The 18,896-nt window shown below is 40.4% G+C and overlaps 1 protein-coding gene and 1 long non-coding RNA gene across 2 annotated transcripts in view; one reads left to right on the top strand and one right to left on the bottom strand.

Annotated features, from left to right (window-relative positions):
- Positions 1-18,896, top strand: part of LOC105480979 (phospholipid phosphatase related 1) — a 292,606-nt gene that overhangs the window by 81,350 nt on the left and 192,360 nt on the right. The window lies entirely within an intron of this gene.
- LOC139358178 (uncharacterized) overlaps positions 1,328-18,896 on the bottom strand; it is a 35,612-nt gene continuing 18,043 nt past the window's right edge. Inside the window, exon 3 of the long non-coding RNA XR_011612739.1 lies at positions 1,328-1,464. This is a non-coding gene — a long non-coding RNA (uncharacterized lncRNA). The remainder of the gene's footprint in view (positions 1,465-18,896) is intronic.

Raw genomic sequence — 18,896 nt, forward strand, 5'->3', positions numbered from 1 at the left:
TCCATAGTTACACCAAGCAGTGCAGAACTGAGCTTGACACTTTCTGTATGGTACTTCACACTTTGGGGGAAATGTGGGAGTGAGGAATGCTGAGAGTGCACTTTTCATTCCTCCAAATTGATATAGGAGGTGGTGCTGGCAGCTGTCTAACTGTGGAACATCTGAGCAGGTGTGTTAAAACTTTATCTTCACATTGTGAAATGCCAGGTGGCAGTACTTGCTTGTTTGTTTGTTTATCATTTATGTCAAAATAAACCCAGGAGAAACAAGATCCTGTCAATTCACACGGGATAAGGCAGACATTGACCATTCAGATGTCTGCCTCAGATAATTTATTTTCAGTGAACATGATTTACAACTTTAAAAATGGATTCTTTCTTCTAGTTTTTACTTCTCATTTTGGGAGCTGAAAAGTCCTGAAAGATGTTTCTAATTATTTGTTCACAATTGTATATACCTGGAACCTCAACCATGACTGTGTTATTCTTTTAGACACAGATATTCAAGTTCAGGAGGTCGTAGAGTGGTAATCGGAGTTGGGAGAGGAAGTGATAAGAATTTTATTATCTTGCTGAATTCTTAAGCATTTTAATTCTTTTTTTTTTTTTTTTTTTTTTTTTTACCGTGGAGGATGTTTTAGTAGCCTGCCGTGTGAAAATTAAATACTGGTTCTGATTTACTTGAACCAAAACTAAACGAAATGAAACACTAAGGCATTAGGTCAGTGTTTTTGTACATTTATGCCTTCATACTCTGTAAATACTGTTTGCTGTTTACAGAAGCAACAAGGAAGTGATATGAGTAAGGGATATATAACTATTATTTATGTTTTTAATTTTTCTGCAGGAAATAGATCTCTTATAAGATGAACCAGAAAATTCATCATCCCAAGATCTTTACAAACCAAAGTTCAAATGTACCCATGGCACTACAATTTGAATTCCTAACAGGAATTTTTACAACTTCTTAAGTAGTCCAGTATTGGATATGCTTGGGGGAAAATGTGTTAAGAATGAACAGAAACAAAACAAAACAAAACAGTCTATGTTGTCACTGAAGCTTTTTCACATGCAAAAAACCAGACAACAACAAAAACAGAAAACCAACCAAACTCCTGCATTGTTGATAGACATACATTTTTTTTCACAAGAAAACTTTTAAAAAAGTAATTTTCATATTTCTGCAGAAACGTAAAGCTCTGTGATTCTTTTGGTTATGTTGCAGAATTGTACAGAAGTCTCTGCCCAGCAATAAATGAAGGCAAACTTGGAAAGGTTAGCTGCAGGGTCCGCAGACAGAGAGGAAGGCCTGGAACCTGGAAGGGGCTTCTTAGGAGATGATATGAGGAGGCACAGATAGGGAAGGAGGGAAAGGCAGTGACATGCAGAAAATAGGGACAGTTGAGGTGGTCTCCAGTAGATGAGGCAAGGAGCAATAGAGGTGTCCTGACAAGCAGGCAGGAGTCTGAAAAAAAATGTAATATTGAAAAAATCAGGGGGGCAAACAGTGGCATCAGAGTCTGGCAATGGCTTTCCATTGCACAAACAATAAAATCCAAAATCTTTATCAAGACCTGCAAAGTCCTACAAAGTCTAGCTCTGGCTTTCCTCTTTAGTGTTCTCTCTCTGCCTACTCCCCATTGCTCACTATACTCCAGCAAATTTGCCTGTCTATGGTTTTTCCAAAATGTCAGGTTTTTTTTTTTTTTTGGCCAGCTCAGAGCCTCTCCACATGCTGTTTCCTCTGCCAGGAATCCTGTCCCCAGCCCCGACCCCCATTTCCCACCCACTGTCCTGTAATTTGACTGAGTCCTACTTCTCCTTCAAGTCTCAATTTCAATGCAATCTTCTTCAGAGAGGCCTTTCCTGACCTCTTATTTCATAGGAGTAGAACCCCTGCCCACTGACACATTCTGACACAGTCTTATTGAGCCCTGTACTTGTTTTTTGTAGTGCTTATTACAATATGGAATTACTTGTTTGTGATATCTATGTTTCCCATTGTACTGTAGGTTACATAAGATGCAGAGACCAAGTGTGTCTTGTTTTATCACCATATAGTCAGTGCCCAGCACAGAACCTGCTGATATTTAACATATATTGAATTAATCAATTAATTAATTAAATATGAGTGAATGAAGGCAAAGAAAGGAGAGTACAGGTAGAAACAAAATAGATGTCTGGAATATCTATATGACGAAAAGGGTGACTTAGTATTTGGAAGCAAGGCAAATACCCTGTAACTGGAAGTGGGGAACAGGGTAATGACTTGGCTTCAAGAATTTCTGGTTTCTAGAACTAAGGCATCAGGTCTTAGTGTAAATGTTATCAAAACAAATTTGATGCCCAGTTCACTAAACATTGAATTAGAATTTTAAGTTCTTACTAAAGACATTATTGGTCTCAGAGTCCAAAGGTAATTGTGGTGGGAGGCAAAGGCCATGTGGCTACAGTCTTGGAGAAGGAAGATTATCTAGCAGGTTGTTCTTTCTCTGAACACTGCTTGGCCATCTCCTCTCTAGAAAGCTTTTTTGGATAGTCTATCCTTCCATTGAGCTTGGGCTAAGCTCCCCTCCATGATGCTTTTCTAAAGTCTTCTGGTTTCTTTTGGATTTTGTATTTTTTGTATCTCTCTCTCCCCTCTATTGCGCTCTCTCTCTCTCTCGTACACTTGTCAAAGCAGCTCTACTCAGTTTTACATCTCTAGTGTTTAGCGAAATGCCTATATATAAAACAAACAGTGAACTCTTCCCTATTCAATTTTTTTTTCTTTTGGAGACAGAGTCTCACTCTGTCACCCAGGCTAGAGTGCAGTGACATGATCTCAGCTCACTGAAACCTCTGCTTCACAGGTTCTGGTGATTCTCATGTCTCAGTCTCCTGAGTAGCTGGGATTACAGGCGTGTGCAACCATGCCCAGCTAATTTTTTATATTTTTAGTAGAGATGGGATTTTTACCATGTTGGCTAGGCTGGTCTTGAACTCCTGACCTCAGGTGATCTGCTTGCCTCAGCCTCCCAAAGCACTAGGATTACAGGTGTGAGCCACTGCACCCAGCTCCCTTTTCAATTTCTATTGCATTTATAGTTAGAGGCAGCCTGATCTCATTGTTTTATCCTTTTTGCTTTGTCTTTCTGATCAGATTATAAGCTCCTCGGGAGCAGGGTGGATTATATGTAACCTATCTTTGTGTGTTCCACCTTACCTAGGAAAGCATCCAAATAGAAGATACGTTTCATCAATATCTGTTTACCATTTACTTGATTGATTGGTCGATTGACTTCAAAGGTTCAATGGACCAGTAGACAGACAAGAACAGGGATATTGACATGATCACTCTTTCCTGGGTATGCATGGCAGACATCAATCACTGATTCCTTGTCAACATTGGAGTTACCACCAATCCATCCGAGTTGTCATACAAGATGAAAGCGAGTTGACTTGTCTAGATTAAAATCTTGGTCAGCAGAGGACCTGACTTCATATTTGTGCTTTGGACCTAACCTCCATGTGGATTCGGGTTAGGCAAGAAACCATTTTAATAGTTCAGTTTTCATTTAGGAAACTGGAAAAAAAAAAAAACTGTGTGTCTCACATATTGTGTTGAAGATCAGTAAGATGAGACATTAAAAAAAGTGTTTGCATAGGTATTTTCCTTTCAAATGAAGTCAGAGAGAAAGAATAGGAATGAGAGAATGAATGAGGCCAATCTGAGGCTAAAAATGAGGAATCTTCTCAAACTGAGCTTCTGTAATAACAGTAGTTAATATTTCACTAAACACTGTTCTAACTGCTTTAAGGTATCATTTCATCCTCACAACACCCTTGTGACCAGGGTACCACTATCATCCCCAACATGAATGAGCAGCCTGAGACCCAGAGAGGTTAGGTAACTCGCCAAAATCACGTACTAGTAAACGGTGTATCAGGCCGGATCCCAACAGGGGACAGATGGCACGCTTGTATTTGTCTGATTTGAGGAAACCTTAAACCCAAAGATCCAGGAAGTAGATATGGCTGTGTGGATAGGGTCATCTACAAAAGACAGAGATCTTTAGATAAGGAATATAGCTGGCCCAAGGTCACTCCACAGGGAGAGGAGTAGGAGTATCAGACCTCACTCTCCTTTCTTCCTGTCTCCTGCCGTTTCTCCCCACTGGGAAGCAGGAAGGTAAGGAAGCCAGCTGATGTGATTCGTACAGGCCACTGCCTCAGGACACAGAACAGTGTGATTAAGGTAGGTCTTGGGGTAAGTAGCAGTGGAACAGGGATTTGAACTTAATCTGGTTTTGGGACAGATGCTCTTAACAATTACATATCTGCCTCTCTAAGTACAAAGTGCTTAGGTAGAGCTGGCCCAATTTAATGAAGAGCTGAATGGTCAGCAAGGGGTTACTGTTTTTCCTGCGCTCCTTAAAAGCACAGTAAGTGGATGCTGGTATACATGTATCTCTATAAAGGGAGAGCTAAGGACAATTTGTTAATGGCCTGGTTTAGATTAACTTGCTCAGTACCTTTGAGAGGTGGTAGAGAGGTCTCCTTTTTATTTTGTTACCTCTTGTAGCTAATTATGTTTCTCAGCATAGTCTGAGCCATGCAGCTGCTGGAGATGACTCTCCAGGTAACTTCAGCATCACACTCTGGGGCCAGACTGCACTTGACTATGCTGCCTTCTCACATTCTGTCCTATCTCCACAGTACTGAAAGTACATTCATTTTTGACACTTAATTCCGTTTCCACTCCAAAGCACTAGTGAGACGAAGTGCCCCACTCACTTCTGGAAGATGACTTTCTTCTTTCCAAATGGAGCTTCAGGAATGTATGGGAAAAGAGGCAGCCTGTGCATTTACATGTATCCGTGCTCCCAGGCTGATTCACACAAAGCATCAGCAACCTGCATAAATTTAGCCTATGAGGGCGATCGTGACATTTGTGAGAGTGATGACTGATTTCAATATGCAAGTATTTATTGGGTTCCTACAATGGGCAAACATTGGGGCTATAGTGAGGAACACAACAGATGTAGTCTTATCATACTTTTGGAATTTTACTTTTAAAAGTACAAATTGCAATTTGAGATTGAAAGATATGTCTTTTCTTCCCTTAGGGAATATAAGAGAGGACAAAGAATTGAGCTTAAAAGAAAATCATAGATGTAAGAGACATAAAAAACCATATTGCATAATAGCCTTTTTAGTAACCATTACTTAAAACCTGACGGTGAAATGTGCATATATACCATATGGCATGTGTGCATTATGCTTTTATCATATTACTTGAATGTACACTTAGCTGCATCCCATTTTAATGAAAGGGATTTCTTGCTTCTTTATATTCATAGAATTACCCCAGATTCAACTACACTTAGCTGCATCCCATTTTAATGAAAGAGATTTCTTGCTTTCTTTATACTCACAGAATTCCCTCAGATTCAACTAGAAGAGATAATAATAGCAACAATAATAGTAATTTACTCCATTAAGGATGACCACTTTATGCTAAGTTCCAAACAACTCTCACTACTTGACAGTAGATTTTGGACTCTACTCAAGACCTTCCAGTTTTTCAAAGAATGAGAAGAACATTCTGTAGAAGCACAAAACTTTGAAGATTCTCTAGGAATTAATATAAATCCAAATGTGGTTCTGTGACCAAATGTCAGTATCATCTAGAAAATCCAATAAATAGCTATAGAGTACTAACTGTCTGAGAGGCAGGCAGCCAGGAAAAAACATGGGGTTAAGAGTACAGGCTCTGAGAGAATAATTATGTTTTGGGAACTATAGTATGTCTGTTATTAGATTCTAGTCTCATCAGTTGTTTTTTAAGTTTTTTCTGAATTTAGACTAACTCTGCTTATTCTTGTGAAACCACTAGTGATCTCTGGCTGCTGCTCAGAAGAAACAAAAGGGATGGGTAATGTAAAAGTCTGAGTCAATATTCTAATTTTGGCCACATATTGGAATCAGATAGTGGTCCCATATCAGCTTGGTTCCATCAGTTGCCCCGTTCATGGAAAGCCTTCTTATTTAGTTTACTTGGGATAATTTTGCTTAACTGTCGTGGGATATATTGTTGTAGTACTCTTTGTGTAGAAATGCAGGATAAGGGCTGGGCGTGGTGGCTCACGCCTGTAATCCCAGGACTTTGGGAGGCCAAGGTGGGCAGATCACAAGGTCAAGAGATCAAGATCATCCTGGCCAACATGGTGAAACCCCATCTCTACTAAAAATACAAAAATGCTGGGCATGGTGGTGCGTGCCTGTAGTCCCAGCTACTTGGGAGGCTGAGGCACGGTTCGCTTGAAGCTGGGAGGCAGATGTTGCAGTGAGCCAAGATTGCACCACTGCACTCCAGCCTGGGGACAGAGTGAGACTCCATCTCAAAAAAAAAAAAAAAAAAAAAAGTAAAAAAAAAAAGAAATGCAAGATAAGTTTATTGAATGTTTTCTTAAATTGAGCACTTATTAATCTTCCAAATATCACCTTTTGTTGAAGCTCAAGATTTGTGAGTGGCCCTCAACATACTGATGCCTTCTGACTAGGCTCCTCTCTACCCTGAATATAAAAGACCTTCATAGTTAGGCAGGGATATCATATCATCGTCCCTATTCAGCCTGAAGAAGTTACAGAAGATGGATCTTCGTCCCTCTGCAACCCTTAGGATTAAGGGTTCTCTTATGAAAGGAAAGGGGAAATTGTCAGAGGCTTTTAAACCAGAGTGACTCTATCTTGTATAGAGGCTGGATAAAATGAGGCTGAGACCTACTAGGCTGCATTCCCAGGAGGTTAGAGCATTCTTAGTCACAGGATGAGATAGGAGGTCAGCGCTAGATACAACTCATAAAGACCTTGCTGATAAAGCAGGTTGCAGTGAAGAAGCTGGCCAAAACCCACCAAAAGCAAGATGGCGACAAGAGTGACCTCTAGTTGTCCTCACTGCTCATTATACACTAATTATAATGTATTAGCATGCTAAAAGGCATTCCCACCAGTGCCATGACAGTTTACAAATGGCATGGCAATGTCAGGAAGTTATCCTATATGATCTAAAAAGGGGAGGAAGTTTCACCTCTGGAAAGTGTTCACCCTTTTCCTGGAAAAATCATGAATAACTCACTCCTTGTTTAGCATATAATAAAGAAATAACCATAAAAATGGGCAACCAGCAGCCCATGCTACTGCTCTGCCTATGAAATAGCCATTCTTTTATTCCTTCACTTTCTTAATAAACTTGCTTTCACTTAAAAAAAAAAAAAAAGTACAAGCTCTGAAATCAGACATGTGAAAGAAAACCTTAGGCAAATAGTTTAATTTCCAAAGTCTTAGTGTCCTTCTCTTTAAATGGAGATACTACCTCTTTCAAAAGGCAATTGTGGTGGCCGGGCGCGGTGGCTCAAGCCTGTAATCCCAGCACTTTGGGAGGCCGAGACAGGCGATCACGAGGTCAGGAGATCGAGACCATCCTGGCTAACACGGTGAAACCCCGTCTCTACTAAATACAAAAAACTAGCCGGGCGAGGTGGCGGGCGCCTGTAGTCCCAGCTGCTCGGGAGGCTGAGGCTGAGGCAGGAGAATGGCGTGAACCCAGGAGGCGGAGCTTGCCGTGAGCTGAGATCCGGCCACTGCACTCCAGCCTGGGCGACAGAGCGAGACTCTCTCAAAAACAAAAAAAAAAAGGCAATTGTGATGATCAAGTGGTACTCTGGGATATTGGGGTTAACCCTGTCCAAGGACTGCTTTGTTGGACACTGTCAATAGAGACAGAATGTGTAAGTTTAGCAGTATTTTCAAGGAAAAAGCATAAAGGAACAATTCAGATGGTAGCCAATGGGTGAAAGAAGATAAAATATTCAGAGAAATTACCTAAGATACAGTGTAGCTGCTATAGCTTTGATTTATGGCTAACATCCAAGGACAGAGATGGGCAGGAAGCTGATAAACAGAGGCTATGACCTGCTGTAGGCAATAATGTAGGCCCCTGAGAATGGGCCAGCCAAATTGGACATGCAGCACCAGGAGATTTCTGAGAGTATTTTTCTCTTTCTTTTTCATCTCTTGTCTCCCCAGCCTTACCATGTTCTTGCCCATAGAGCTCAACATATGTTTAGTACATGAAAGGCTGATACCTCTTCTTTGAGAAGTAATTTGTGGACAGGGCCTTCAGAGTGGTGCTTTTCCCTGTGTTAACGGTATCCTCGTGTTCCAGGGTGGTAAGCTGCTTTGGCAATGCGGCAGCCCACTGGCCTCCTGGGACATGCTTCAAGAGTAAACCATTTCACACCATGCTGCCCTGGGAGCTCAGAGCAAACCCTGGCCATCAGATGTGGCCAGTGGAGGGCAGCAGAGGGCTGCAGAGCATGGTCCAATGTCCCTCTGGAGGTCGTGGAACTACCAGGACGTGTATGTGGATGTGAGAGTGCAGGATTGACAGGAAAATGCCCATTGGCAATCAAGAAGAGCCAATAGATTCTTGGGAGAAAGATCTGGCTGTGGAGAAATTGAGGAGCTGGCACCTTGAAAACCCTCAAGTAGATTAGGGAATATCAATGGGAAACTAGAAACTGAGCATGTGGAGTAAGGACCAGCCTAACAACATAACAATAATACTTCTGCCTTCTGCAGATCACCAGAGGCCAGAGCTGGATGAGATGCCTTCCAGAGGACCTCAAAGAAAGCCTCAATTGCCCTTCTGGCCCTCTATCTAGCTTAGAGAATGCAGTGGCTCTGGGCTCTGGAATAATAATCTCCTCCCCATCCTTCTTCATTTCCCTCCCCACCCAAACCACCCATTTCTGTCTCATCTGTGGTTTTATACTTAACTGTGGAGGCTAGTGCCATACATCAGTGAAAACACAGGTTTTCAGCGGCTACTCGACAGCCTTGCTAGTGGCCAATCTAACCTCAGTTTACTGCCATGGTTAGAAATTAGCAGGTGTTTCTTTCTACTTTTATCCTCTGTTTTATTGGGTTTGCTTACTGGCTAAAAGAGGTCTTGGGGTTCTTTCTGTGGCTAATTTAAGTCACACATCTTCACACCTGAAGTGTGAAGTGGTGTTCCAGCCAAAATATGTTTGCACATATAATAATAAAAATAATCATCTGCCACATGTGAGAAAGAGATAGAAATCTCTCACAATTTGTTTTCCATTTTTTTAACCCCTGTTAGCACCTTTACTGTAGATGTAACAACCAATGGAATCCATCGTTGTGTGTTCCTATTGTTAGCCTTGATGGCTAGATTTGCTGATATTACTGGCATTAGGCTTTGCAAATTATTTCAAGGAAAGATAACATTTGGATGTCCACATTTTTGTTCAAGGTCATTGGCCAATTGTATCTTATCAATGTCTTTATCCTTGTATCATCTACATTTATTACACCTTAAGGAAGCATCATAAATATCCTTATTGGCTAGAGCCTCACTTCCTTGTAAGGTATCTTTTTCAATGACTTATCCTTGCCTTTCTGTTCATAGTTGGTTAGCAACAGATGCAGTTCAATAAATGGATGGGTATGTGCCTATTAGATAATAAGTGCCATCTCCTTCTTTTATCTTAAAATATTTCCATTTCTTCAGCTAAACAATGGAGATGATTACACCACCATATGCTCCCCTCCTTTAACAGATGCTAGTGTGGGGTCATTACCAAAGAAAGGGTTTGAGGACCAGTTCCTCAGCCACTCATCCCAATTGTCTTAAGAATCTCTGCACCCTAGAAGAGATATCGCCCTATGAGGCCCTTCCTATTATATCCAGAATTTAGTGATGTTTTCATCTTATTACCACAATCACATCCGTTGCATTGGTCATATGGTGGCTTAGAGGACAGAATTAGAATTCATCAGTGAGTGGCTGTTACAGGGAAACAAGGACTCAACTTAAAGAGCATTCTCTAAGTAAAGATTGACGGGGCTGCGTAAAGATTGACGGGGCTGATTCACAAGTAGGTGAACTGTAATCCTGGGGGTTTTAGGTAGAGGCGAAGGCCACTTGTCACCACTGGTTCTCTCTGATGGTCAGATCAGATTCTTCGTAAAGTCTTCTATAGTACTTGGGACACATAATTATTACAGGCTTCTAAAATGGGTTTCTAACAAATTACTGTTACCTGAAAGCTTAGCCAGCAGAATAGTGCAATGCATTTTAAAAACAATATCTAATTTCTTTTTATCAGATGAGGAATAAATTAGCATTCATTGAGCTCCTATGTACCAGGTATTGTGCCAAGCACTTTACATTCTTTAATGCTTGCAACAACCCTGTTAGGCAAGGGTTATTCCTTTCATACCACAGAGCATTTAAGTCAGTTGTTTAAGTTCACATCATAGCAGAACCCAAATCTGTAGCTAGATCTGTCTAAAGGGCTGTCTTTTCAACACACCAGGCCACCTTTCATGAAGAAATAAAGGCTGTACTTAACCAAAGCTCCGTTCTCCTGAGTATTACCGTGCATTTTAGTTGCAAATATTTACGATAGTAATACATAATCAAGGAGCACTTTTTTTGTCAATGACTGCAGGGTAAACCTACCTTGGCTTCATTCTATGTTCACCTCAGAGTGTGTGTATAGTCAGTTAGTTTTCACATTGAATGTCAGCAAATGGAGTGGATGTGGTACTCAAAGAAGGCAAAAAATAATTGATCATCTTAGATTTACAAGAGTTGCAAAAATTTTGTAACCAGCTATGCTGTAAGAATAGTGAGTGTGGTCAAATAAGACTAATGAATTCTTCCAAAAGGTAGCAGCTTTTACCCTTTCTATTACCCTGGCTGAGTATCTACTCTTCTCTAGATATAGGATATACACTAGGGAAGCCATTTGAAGACTGATTACAAATGTGGCCATGACAATATGGTTAAGCAATTTCATTAATATGTAGTTTAAAGAACAAAAAGGTCAGTGCCACCCCAAGGAACATGGAGGTAGCATTTTCTAATACTATCTAGAAAGCTGGAGCATATCCAAATAGTTAACCTTTGGGTATTTATTTTCTTTATATGAAAACAGACATAGGCTGGGTGCGGTGGCTCAAGCCTGTAATCCCAGCACTTTGGGAGGCCGAGACGGGTGGATCACGAGGTCAGGAGATCGAGACCATCCTGCCTAACACGGTGAAACCCCGTCTCTACTAAAAAAATACAAAAAACTAGCCGGGCGCGGTGGCGGGCGTCTGTAGTCCCAGCTACTCGGGAGGCTGAGGCAGGAGAATGGCGTGAACCCGGGAGGCGGACCTTGCAGTGAGCTGAGATCCGGCCACTGCACTCCAGCCTGGGCAACAGAGCGAGACTTCGGCTCAAAAAAAAAAAAAAAAAAAGAAAAGAAAAGAAAACAGACATCGACACTTGTTTTGTATTCATTTGTCTTTCAGGTTAGTTATTGCCATTTGCTTTGAACGTGCATAGAGGGATTTTTCAGAAGCAGCATCTGAGCTGTAACAAGGAATCTTATCTGGCAATCTTCCCTGATCTGTCACTGAAGGCTAATCTCACTACAGGAACACTGTCATACATCATAAAGATATATACCTTTTCCAGGCATTTTAAAACATATTTATCTTTCCTTTGTTTTACAAATACTGACTGTCTACAACTGTTGGTTTTAATAATATTACCAGCAAACAGTTAATTGCACTTGCTATGTGCATGGCATGGTTCTAAGAGCTTTTTAATCTCACAACAACTGAGATGAATCTCATTTTCCAGAAGTGGAAATTATATAAAGCTTAATTTTTTTCTTAATAGAATAGGAAAAAGTAAGATTAATCAAAATCCCTGTAAGCTTTAAGGTTGATATTTAATTTAAAACAAAACAAAAACAGTTTCAAAAAAGTACATCCCCAAAGTTATTTGTAGAGTCATATTTATTGTTCACTTTAATGTTTAGTCATGGCTAAAGATTTCTGTAGCTAATCAGAATCGGTCGAGCCACTACATTTATTATGAAATAAATGACATCCCTATGAAAAATACTCTATTCTAAATATGACCCAGGGCAAACTCTGAATTAGAGCTGATGCATTTTGTATGCTACTGTACTTCCATCTTCATTAACACCTAGCCAGTCTTTCTTCTAACACCTAGTTAGCAAGTGGTTACTGTCAAAGACTGCTGTGTTTCAGTTCTGTCCAGAGGAGCTAGATCTGTATTTGTCTACATCTGTTTTCAGAATTGCAAATAGTAACTTTTAATATAAATAGCTTGTCTTAAGTACAATGTTTCAGGGCCTCATAAAAGCACTCTTCCCTTAGACCTGAATGTAACATCTGTATGATAGATTCACCTGGGCTTGTGCCAAGGAATTAGTGTTTCTGAAACTTCTCAAGGTCTTTGTTATAGATGGTTCTCCCTGTAAGCCTATCAATATATCTCTATATTTTCAAAATCCTAAATAATGTTCTGCGCTCTAAAATTGATACCAAACACAAAAAATCTGAAAGTCCTCCCAAATTAGGAATACTGAATAGCTCTACCTATAAGTTAGTCCCAAGGTCTTCAAGACACTAAGAAGTAGAATATCCTTATGGTTAGGTCTCCAAGCTTGGAAATCAGATGGCCCAAGTCTGATCTGGCCTGTACAGGCAACTGTGGGTTACCACAAATGTAATGTGTCCAGTGATAGATGGGTGCTCATTGGATAGTGGGGAGCCCATGGAGAGGGGTTGTTGGGGTGATCAGACCCAACACCAGGTCGTGGGGGCGACACAGTCTGGCAGAGTCAAAGGATTGAGAAAAAGACAGTTTGAGAAGTAAAGTGGGACCAGGGAGCCATCGCGATTGTGAAGGCTGTGAAGGCCCTGAGCTCTGGGAGCCCATGCCATTTATTGGTAATCCAACAAGAAACAGGTGGTGAGGATGTGGCGGTTGAAAGGGCACGTTGCATTAAGCACCAGATTTACAACTGTGATGGTTTAGCATTTGCTCTGCTACTTCAGATAATGGAGAGCAGGTTCTTTTAGCTCAAGATACAATCAATCCTGGGAGAGCAAGGAGCAAGGAGCCAGCAAGTCTAGACACATTCCAGAGCCACAAGCCCTGGATTCTATCCAAGCCACGAGGGGTTTTATGCTCTGGGCTTAGATTATGGTGTGTCAGGGTAGCCTTCCACCCTTTAGCACAGAACTTGGTATTCCAAAGGCCACAAGGGATTTTAGACCCTGGACCTCAGACATGTTCCAAGACTCTTTTACATTATGTCAGACATACAAGCCCTGCCTCAGCTTCTCCAAACACTCAGCTTTACCCAACATGCCACCCTTCTCTTTTTTGTAAAAGGGAAGGTATCATTATTGCTAGCTATCATTATTACTAGCATAAAAGATGGCCTCTTTTAATTGAGCAAGGCAATTGCAGGCTGTGTAGCCTTTAATTGCCGGTTAGTGATCAAGCTTCATTCTTCTTAGCCCTTATTCAAACTGGAGTCGCTCTGCTTTGAATACTTTCCACATATCTCCCCTTTCCCTTTACAAGAGGACCCTTAATCCTAGGGGTTGTAGAAGGATGAAGGTCCATCTTCTGTAACTTCTTCATGCTGAATAGGGGTGATGATACTCCTGCCTATTAGGGTCTCTTGTATTCAGGGTAGAGGAGCTCAGTCAGAAAGCATTGGTCCATTAAGCATCTGTAGGTAAAACCCTGGCGCTCCAGCAGTTTTTCAGCTTCCTGTGCGGTTTTCTCGATCTGTCCCTATGTTATGGCGGTTGCACCCACACAGTTCGTTCATCTCCTGCAAAAACACAGCATACCCTCACCCCCACATTAGTAAATCTACTGAAACAGAAGCAAAAACTTTCTTGACTGTAGCCAGCAGGCCACTGATAATATTAGAGAAACAGGCCCCTTCTAACAAGGCACAGGGAAAGCAAATTGAGGCTTTTCCAACCTTCAATTCGCTCTGTACAGGTGGGTCCACTAGATGCTGTGGCTCATGATAGATCTTCAGATGTTTGGCGGGCACCCACACAGGCACCTGATCGTCACCTGGAGAGACACAAGCAAATCCTCTCCCCCATATAATTATCTTTCCTTTTTCCCCGCTCTTTGTATGTAACCATATTTTTTTCCTAAGGCCTGAGGCATTAAGACGAATTAAAGAATGGAATGCTTGTGCATCAGCAAAGACCACAGAAACCAATGCATCTGCCCTTTGATTAAGTTTAGTTAAAGGACCAAAAGGTCCTGTTGGAGAGAAAAGAAAGAGCATTTTTATCCTTACCTCCCTCCCCTCTATTTCTTTTATATTTGCCCTTTGAGCCATAACAAATTTCCATAATTCTGAGTGTTCTTGTCTGTCCCTGCAAATCTCTGCTAGTCTTTGCTAGTCTCTACTTTTGTACCTCTTTAGGTCACTGACCTTATATTGCTAGTCTTCCTCTATCCCTGTCTGTCCCTGTGGTACCTGTTAGTTCCTGTAAGTCCCTATCTCTACTTATCTCTACTTTACCTACTTGTCTCAACTTATCTCTACTTACTACTTACCTACTTGTCTCAACTTATCTCTACTTACCTACTTGTCTCAACTTATCTCTACTTACCTACTTGTCTCAACTTATCTCTACTTACCTACTTGTCTCAACTTATCTCTACTTACTACTTACCTACTTGTCTCTACATACCTACTTGTCTCAACTTATCTCTACTTACTACTTGCCTACTTGTCTCAACTTATCCCTACTTGTCTCTACTTACCTACTTGTCTCTACTTACCTACTTGTCTCAACTTATCTCTACTTACCTACTTATCTCAACTTATCTCTACTTGTCTCTACTTACCTACTTGTCTCAACTTATCTCTACTTACCTACTTATCTCAACTTATCTCTACTTGTCTCTACTTACCTACTTGTCTCAACTTATCTCTACTTGTCTCTACTTACCTACTTGTCTCAACTTATCTCTACTTACCTATTTGTCTCAACTTATCTCTACTTGTCTCTACTTACCTGTTTGTCTCTACTTGTCTGCACTTACCTACTTGTCTCTACTTACCTACTTGTCTCTACTTACCTACTTGTCTCTACTTACTTATCTCTACTTACTTATCTCTACATCTTTCCTGGAAACCTTTTTATGACCCTGGGTAGAGCTCAGAAATCCACCCTTTAAGCTTCAGCAAGAGACAAAACAGGGACCCTGGACCCAGCACCAGATTGAAGGGAACAGGAAGTGCTCTCCCCTCCCCAAAGCAGGAAAACCAGAGTTAGGCCCTTGCAAATTTCTGCTCCACATCCATGTCATCCTCAATTTCCTGGAATAAATTGTTGATCATGACAATTCACATATTTAGCAAAACAATGACCATTGTAACATTATAGACTCCATAAAGAACATAACCAATTTGTGGTTATAATTGATGACCACTGATTTCACTTCAGAAAGTTCAAATCTAGCCCAGAACAGTGTCTTAAAACTCAGTTGCAAAGGCTTCATTTTGTTTTACACCAATGTAGTAGGAGTAGAGGTTGAACATTCCCATCATAAAGGCCACAAACACCACGGTGAACATATTCAGCCCATATCATGCCTGTGTGCTCATTAAATCTGTTTTTCTCTAGCAGAGGCAGGTTAACCATGAAACTGAAGCTTCAAGATGACTTTACTTGTCCTATGCAAAGCAGCCTGTGATTTATTTTTTCTGGGAACTACTGCCAACCAGGCCTGTGTGTCAGTCTGTAAGCATCCAACAGCAGGTCTACTGTACAAATAGGTCTTTTGTCAGACACTTGATTAACCCAATATACACCCTTTCCTGTTGGACTAGTACTACCAAAGCCTCCTATTCTTTTCACTGTGCTGCTTTATGTCAACAACTGAGCAATTCTTTCTCCTAGGGAAGCAGACCACGGAGTTGAGGAACTAATAACAAATTAAATTTCTCTGGTATAATCAGAACCAATTATTCCTGTATGCACAGTGATACCCTTCAAATTTAGACCAGACCTTCCAAGCAACAGACCAACTGTTCCTGAGGGCCGGGGTCCTCTAACTCCCGTAGGGACCTTTTTTGGTGGCTCTCCAGGAAGTAAGGAAACGGGAATTGTGCTGCAGAGGTCCATGGCCGCACTGCCCGCTGTGGCGGGAGACAGTTGTTGCCGTTTGCAAGGGCATTGGCTGTGCTGGATATGCCTCCGTTTATTGAGGTGCTCTCTGAATAAACAAGCCTCAGATTCCACTGGCTCTTAGTACTACCAATTGCTCCAGGTTTTAATGTTGCAACTACAGGAGTGGTAAGTTTTATAGCTAATTCTTTTTCTCTCCCATTAAGGAGAGAAAGAGGAGGTGGCCATTCACTTAATTCAGCAGGTGGAGCCACAAGGGGTTTTAGACCTTGGACCCTGGACATGTTCCAAGACTCTTTTACATTATGTCAGACATGCAAGCCCTGCCTCAGCTTCTACCAATACTCAGCTTTTCCCAAAAAGGGGTGGGGTAAGTGAGGAGAATGAAAGCAAGTAGACAGAGGGTCATTTCAAGAGGATGAGGGATGAGAAATAGAGAAAGAGAGTAGGAGAATTAAATCCATCAGATATTGGGCTGTGTAGGGGATAATGGGCTGAGGTGCAGGTGAGGATGAAGGTTAACAGAATTTCTAGAAAAAGTAGTTCAGGAATTTCTCTGGGATATAGAAAACATTAAGAACTTTGGGATATTGAGAGTTTTCTTGGGGAACATGGGCTCTGTGTCTAGAGATATATTTAAGGAAAAACTGGGAGCATAGTATTAAAGAACCAAGGGGTCTGTGGCTTACACTGGAACACAAACCAGAACATCCAGCTGTAGAGAAATTCAAAGGAAGAAAAACTTCACTGGCATCATGATTCTTCCCAACCTATCTTTATAGATTTTTGTTTAAATTCAGAGAAATTGTTTCTTTAAAAGGATGAGTACTTATTTTTAAAAGTGCATATAAATCATTTTTTCCTTTGAGATATAATAATAATCTTACCTACTCTTGCCAAACTCTTGTATCATTTGAACCAATCTATGGCAGGCAGTTTACTGAGTGCCAAACTCCGTTTCCACTTGCTGTTTTAAAGGCATGGTAGATCTGAACTTTCTTCAAAGCAGCAAATAGATACTGTGTTTGGCACTCAGCCGAGTGCAGGTTTAACATGACAGGAGGGTGACTTTTTTTCTGTTGATGTGCCCAAGTTAATCTGAGTTATCTCTCCAAATACATAGGTAGGTATTATCAATTTCTCTGCCTAAATCCATGTAATCTGCAGAGTTGACAACGTCTCTGGTGAGAGCTTTGAAAGCAGATGATTTCGTAATACTCTGTCTTATGAGGGTAATTCACAACATAACCCTCTGTTATGAGGAATAGAGAGGTTAAAACACGGACTCAAGTTAACTCAATCAATAGAGGACTTTGAAACCCCATCTTTTTCCTTTTTCTAATAGTACAAATCCTGTTGTTCTCTCAAAGTTGGTACAAAGCTGATCTATTCCTAGAAGCTAAACCTTACCAACTACACTTTATAATGCCTAATATATCATATATAGATATTATATAATATTAATCCTTCTTATATCTCACAGATCATAGATCTAGATATACATCTGTACTAAAGGTGTTCTAATTACTTTATTGTCTCCCCAGGTAGATTTTGAACTCTATAGGGTAGAGTTCCTTGTCCTCTAATTCTTTAGTGCTCCCATGCCCTCTTGTTCATTATAGAGCACACTGTAGGGGCCCAAGAGATCCTTGTTTAAAATTTAAGACTGCCTATATCAAATGTTGGCAAAGTGATGGAGCAATTGGAACTCTCATTCACCACTGGTGATAATGTGAAATGGTACATCCACCTTAAATAACACTTGAGAAACATTAAAAAAAAAAAAAGTTACCCATGCACCATATGACCCAGCCATTCCATTGCTAGATATTTATCCAGGAGAAATGAAAGCATATGTCTGCACAAAAACTTGTAAACAATTGTTCATAGTAGTTTTATTTGTAACAGCCCAGAACTGCAAACTACCCAAAAACCTATCCACTTACAGGTGAATGGATAAGCAATTTTGGTATATCCACACAATGGAGTACTGCTCAGCAATAGCAATAAAAAAGGGAAAAAAATTCATACAATAACATGGATGAATCTCAAAATAATCATTCTAATTGCAGAAGCTAGACAACAAATAATATATATTAATAGTATTCCATTTATGTAAAATTCTAGGAAGTGCAAACTAATGTATTTTGACAGCAGATAATGTAGTTGCCTGGGGATGAGAAAGCAGAGAGCAGTAGATAAAGGACAATGATGAAACTTTTTGGGGATATGGAAATGCTCATTATCTTGATTATGGTGATGGATTCATGGGTGTATACACAGGTCAAATGTCGTCAAATTTACACTTTAAATATGTTCAGTTTATTTGTCAATTATACCTCATGAAGCTGGGGGAAAAAGCAAAAATAAATTGTATAGAAACTATTCCGCATTTCCCTTTAGTATTCCACTGTCTCTTTTCATGGTGAGAAGCTCCTGCTTTGAGATGATCATGCAGTTGACACTGAGCAGATTGGGGGCATTCAGGTCAGACAGAGCTTGCATGGTCCAAGGTCTGTCACTTTATCAGCTGCATAACCCTAGGAAAGTTACTCAGTGTCCCTACACCTGTTTTCTCTTCTATAAAATGGAACTAATTATATACTTTAGTTCCATTTTATAGAATGGAACTATAAAGTATCCCATTTTATAGAATGGGATACTTTTAAAACTAAATTAGATTAAATGTCTGGCACTTCATAGATGGTAGCTATCACTATTAGATACATATTATTACATATCGTTAAGCACTTATTTTTTATGGGATTGGCACAAATTTACTGACAACTTTCTTAGTTTGATTTTAATTCTTGCTGATTCCCAACCAATTACTAAGAA

The sequence above is a fragment of the Macaca nemestrina genome, chromosome 14, assembly GCF_043159975.1.
Source record: "Macaca nemestrina isolate mMacNem1 chromosome 14, mMacNem.hap1, whole genome shotgun sequence".
NCBI lineage: Eukaryota > Metazoa > Chordata > Mammalia > Primates > Cercopithecidae > Macaca > Macaca nemestrina.